General features: G+C 36.7%; 1 pseudogene; it reads right to left on the minus strand.

Moving 5' to 3' along the window:
* Nucleotides 1-717: 717 nt before the first annotated feature.
* LOC101661273 lies at nucleotides 718-1,220 on the minus strand (annotated as a pseudogene).
* Between the last annotated feature and the right edge of the window lie 4,580 nt (nucleotides 1,221-5,800).

A 5,800-nucleotide genomic window follows, 5' to 3' on the forward strand; every position in this document is an offset into this window, starting at 1 on the left:
ATTAATCTATAGATATAATATGATTCCGTTCAAATTTTCCACAAAACTTTTTTGTTTGTTTTTTAGACATAGACAAATTTATTCTATAACTTATATGGAAAAGGACAGACCCAAGAATATATAAAATAATCTTGACAAAGCAGAACAACGTAAGAGAATGTGTTTTATGCAACATTATTTTCATACAGCAGCTTCCTTAACTCAAGACAATATAGTGGTTGTTTTTTTTCCCAATTATATCAGTCTCTATTTTTTTGATAATCTTTTCCATTTTTAGGTGATGAAATGCTTACGGATCCACTTCAGATGCTGGCACCGCTAAGAAGATGTCACTCCCTTTATTTAAATTCAAAATTAAGCCTTTGGATTTTTGTCCCTATTCGGATCCCTATAGTTTGGCTGTAGCGGGCCTCTGGAGACAGCCTCACACTGTTGCGGTCTACACGTGGCTCTGGCTTCTCAGGCGCACTACAAGGTGAATTTAGTTTACTGATAGTCAACCAGGAGGCATTCTCAAGTGAGTTTAAATGCATTTCATTTTTAGACAACTTACATGACATGGGGTTTTTTCTTAAAAAAAAAGCCTCCGCTCCAAATAAATCCAGGTGAAAAGTAAATGAAGAGCTCACGATGACATCAGTTCGGTTTGTCTAAGTCCTGGTGTCGTGTGGATGGACAGCAGCCGGATAGGATGAGAGGTCGTGATTGTCCACCGTGTTAACATTGCTCCATCACTAAGCCATCCTGAAAGGAGATCATACATGGGTCACACCATCTTCACGGTAGTCCAGCAGAGCAACCATGCCATCTGGATTCATGTTCTCACCAAGAAAGAACTGGTTGATTTTGAAATTTGCAACGATGTTCTTGATTTGTTCTGCAGCCCTGTCATACAAGGCTTTACTCTTTCTGGTTTCTGTTCTTCAAGTTTGCCTTTGATGGATTTCATGTAGTCTTTGATGTCCTTCTTGTAGGCTTCTTTTGTGAAGCTGGTTTCCTGCAAGTGATGGTTCATGACGATAGCAACACCAGTGACCACTGTGTTTTCTGTTCCATCACCATCAGGGGCTTCAGCTGAGGCATTGCCACCGATGAGCGAGTCATCGATGTTACCTTCAGTCCTATTGACCATCTTCCCCTCCACTTCCAGACACAGCCCGGATCTTGTAGATGTTAGACAACATCTCATCATGGCTGATGAGGTCCCGGTAGATGATCATTATGGCAGCTAGAGGGAGACAACGGTGGCACAAACTTAGGAGGAGCCCAGAGCTCTGTGTGAACACAGTGTGGTGCTCTGGGGGAGGGGAGAGCGAGCAGAAAGGGACAATATAATTTTAATAGAACAAAAGACATACATCACTAGGAAAGCATAGAAAACCCAGAAATTGACAGAAATGTGTTCAAATGACTTTTTCAAAGGTGCTATTGAAATTCAATGGATGATTTTCAATAGACAAGACAATTCCAACTCTTAGTGACCCCATAGGAAAATCTGCTCCCTAAATCCCCTAAAGCTATAAATCTTTACAAAACTTTCTTCTACTGATTTGCTGATTTAAACCGCCAACTTTGGATGAGCAGCTGAACACTTAAACATTGAACCAACAGAGCCTTTACCAAAATGGTGCAGGAGCAATTAGACCAAAGAAAAAGAACCAGTCCCTTAGCTGTACAAAGGGTTAGAAGTATGGCCCGTAACTGCCAGTCACTGAGAGTTTGGATGTTTGAACAGAGTCATCTCAATAGAGAAGTCTGGTGATCTGTTTCAAAAGATGACAGCAACAGAATTCTGTGGAGCAGTGAGACGCTCCAACACACGCAGTTCCCGTGAGTTGAAATGGACTTTTGGACATTTGGCGAAATAAATAAATAAATAAACCTGGACCCAAATACCAAACATTATACAGAAATTAATTCAAAAAGGTTCATGGACTTAACTGTACCACACAAGTTTTAAAACTTTCAGGCAGGGAAATTGTATAGAAAAATATAAAAGCAACTAATTCAAAGGGAGACCTGAGCCAACAAAAAAAATAATAGGACATCCTTAAATAGGAAGTGTTGAAATCAATTTATTGATAAGTGGAGTAGGATTTGTCCAAGAAAATATCACATTTGTTTTGCATATATGTGTATGTCTGTGTCCGAGGTGTAAATTAAACAAGCTGCTTGGAAATTTTATATGAAAAATATAAACAAGCTAAACATCCAAGTTTTTTCTGGATAGGAATAAATATAATAAGTAACTAGCTATATTCAATGATAAGCATTTTTAAAATTATGGTAAGTAATGTGGCATCAGCAATAAATATGTAAATGTAACAGAATAGAAACTTTATGGAGAACACAAATTTACAATAGAATACAAGATATAATATTGTGTTTTAGTCTGGAGTGGGAAAACACAATTTTTTTCCTAAAATATCATTGAAAAATAAATGATTGAGTCCTAAGAAATGTAAATATTATTGTTGGGTGTTGTCTATCCAGTCTGGGCTCTCACGGGCCCTATTAAATCAGAAGAAAGCCTGCCTTGCACTACCCTCATAGCCAATGCAGTGTTTGGGTCCAGTGTTGTAGTCCTCTGTCCACACAACCTCATGAAGGGTCTTTTTTTAATTTTTGGCATGGGCTCTCTTCTTTTCTGAACATTATGTGCTTCTCTGTGAACTGTCCCTCCTGATGACATGTGCAGAATACAAGAGATAAGTCTTGCCATCCTTGCTTCTAAGGATCCTTCTGGTTATACTTTTTCTAAGACAAATTTGTTTTTATTTTCTGGCATCCCGTGGTATATTCAATATGCTTCACCTAATCTAAGAACAATTAATTCTTATGTTGTGGCCCTGCTTGCTATGCACCCTCATGAAGAGATCACTGAAGATATGGGTGCTTCTGCAAGATGTGGTGAAGGAAGTGTTTCCACTCTGTTGATGAAGTCTTTGGCTGCATCTAGGCGTCTTGTTTTCAGGAGATCAGAGTTACCTGCTCTTCCTATGCGGTGTGTTTTCTTCATCGTATTTGATAGTGCATCTCTATCCTGCAACGGGACACTTCAGTGAGTCCCTATTTTCTCAGGGATGATCTTATAGCTCTGATATTTACATTTAGATCTTTGATCCATCTTGAGTTTACGTTTATACTTGGCGTGAGGTATGGGCCCTCTTTCATTCTTCTGCAGATGAAAGTCAAATTTTGCCTCCAGAATTTCTGGAAGAAGCTGTTATCACATTTATTGTTTTTGTCCCTTTGTCAAAGAACAGTTTTCTGTAGGTTGATAAACTTATTTCTGGGTGATTTATTCTATTCCATTGTTCTGTGTATCATTGTACCAGTCCCAAGGTGTTTAATTACTGTGCTGTCAATAGGTTTTGAGGTGAAGAAGTGAGAGGCCTCCTCCTTTGCTCTTCTTAAGTTCTTTGCTTATCCTAGGTCTTTGCGCTTTCCTTATCAAGTTAGTAAGTTGCTCTTTCATATCTTTGAATATTGAAGTTGGAATCTCTATAGGAATTGTATTGTATTTATCGATTGCTTTGGGTAGTAATGATGTTTTCAAACATTAAGCCTTCCCCATAAACAGGGAATAGTCTTCCATTTACAGAGGTCACTTTGGTTTCTTGTAGTGTTCTATAGTCTTATTTGTACGTCTTTTGTTTTGCTGCTTAGGTTTATTTGTAAGTATTTCACTTTTTGTGTGACTCTTATATGTTATTTTTGTGATTTCTTTTTTGGAGCTCTTTCCTTCGTATTCAAGAATATGATCTTTATATTTTAATCTAGTGTGTTGATTTTGTATGTTAATATTACTATGCTGCTGAATATGCCAATTGTTTCCAACAATTTTTTGGTGAGTCATTGGGACTTTCTACATGAGAAATAATTTCATCTGCAAATAGTGAGAATTTCAATTCTTTGCCTGTCTGTGATCCTTTTATTTCTTTTTGTTGGCTAATGGCTTTGGCTAAGACTTGCAGCACAACACTGAATGAGAATGGTGATGAGTGGAATCCTGTCTGGCTCGTATTCTCAAGTGGCGTGCTTTCAGTTTTGTTTCCCATTGAGCAAGATGCTTCTCATTGGTTTGGCACAAATGGTCTTTCTTGTTTTGAAAAATTCCCCTTCTTTTTTGTTTTGTTGAGTGTTTTTTTTTTTTAATTTTTAACCAGAAAGTATGTGTTGGATATTGTTGCAAGACTTTTATTCATTTACTGATATTATTATATGGATCTTGTATTTTATTTTGTTTACATGGTAGATTATATAGATTGATTTTGTTTTGATGAACTATCCTTGTATGGATTTCAGGTTATTGTGATGTATTATATTTTGGGAGATTTGTGGGCCATTATTTTGTTGAGAATTTTTGCACCTGTGTTCATGAGGAATATCGCTATGTAGTTTTCTTTCTTGGTAGAGTCTTTTCCTGATTGTGATATTAGGGATATGCTTCCTTTATAAAATCAGTGTGGGGTTGCCTGGCCTTTGCTATATTCTGAAATAATTTGGGAGGAATTGGTGTCAACTCTACTTTGAATTCTTGGTAGAATTTTCCAGTGAAGCCTTCAGGCCATGGACTTGTTTTTCATGGACATTTTGCAGTGACGTGATCTATTTTTACATTTGCTATGGGCTTGTTGAGTTGTTCTTTGTCATGCTGTGTTAGTTTGGGTAAAGAGTATATTTATAAAAAAATTTCCATTTCATTTGTCTTCAAATTTATTAGAGTAGTCTTTTGTAGTAATGTGTTATTTTTATTTAATTCCCATCTGTTGTGATGCCATCCCTTATATCTCTTATCTGCATTTTCTCTTGCTATTTTTTTCAGTTGTTTGCCAATTTTGATACTTCTTTTAAAAAATAACTTCTTGTATCATTGAATGTATTTCTGTTTTCTGATTCACTTAGTTCTGCTAGAATCTTTTTTACTTCTTTTCTTCTGGTGATTGAAGATTGATTTTGTTGTTCTTGTCCTACTTCTTGAAGAGGCTGGGTTAAAGTGTTGATTTTAGTTATCTCTTCATTTTCCATATATGTGTTGGTTACTATAAATTGCCCTAAGATAACTGTTTTGCTATTTCCCAAATTTATGATGTATTTTTGTTTCATTCTAATTGATTCTCATGAGTTTTAAATTTTCATTCCTTATTTAATCAATACCAAATAGATTTTAAATAATGAGTTGATCAATTACCACATATCTGAACATTTCCCACTACTCTTCCTATTGTTGATTTCTAATTTTATAGCATCTTGATCTGAGAAAATAGATCATAAAGTCTCAATTTTTTTTCTTTTAAAAAAAATCATTTTATTGGGGGCTCGTATAATTCCATACATCCATCCATTGTGTCAAGCACATCTGTACATTCATTGCCATCATCATTCTCAAAACATTTGCTTTCTGCTTGAGCCCTGGGTATCAGCTCCTCATTTTTCTCCTCCCCCCCTGCCCTCCCTCATGAACCCTTGATAATTTATAAATTATTATATTTTATCATATGTTACCCACTCCCTTCACCCACTTTTCTGTTGTCCATCTCCGAGGGAGCAGGTTATATGTAGATCCTTGTAATCGGTTCTCCCTTTCCATCCCACTCTCCCTCCATCCTCCTGGTATCGCCACTCTCACCATTGATCTTGAAGGGATCATCTGTCCTGGATTCCCTGTGTTTCCATTTCCTATCTGTACCAGTGTACATCCTTTGCTCTAGCCAGATTTGTAAGAAAGAATTGGGATCATGATAGTGGGGTGGGGAGTGGAGGAAGCATTTAGTAACTAGAGGAAAGTTGTATGTTT

This window comes from Echinops telfairi, unplaced genomic scaffold (genome assembly GCF_000313985.2).
Source record: "Echinops telfairi isolate 266 unplaced genomic scaffold, ASM31398v2 ScPeMD7_7425;HRSCAF=8463, whole genome shotgun sequence".
Classification (NCBI taxonomy): domain Eukaryota; kingdom Metazoa; phylum Chordata; class Mammalia; order Afrosoricida; family Tenrecidae; genus Echinops; species Echinops telfairi.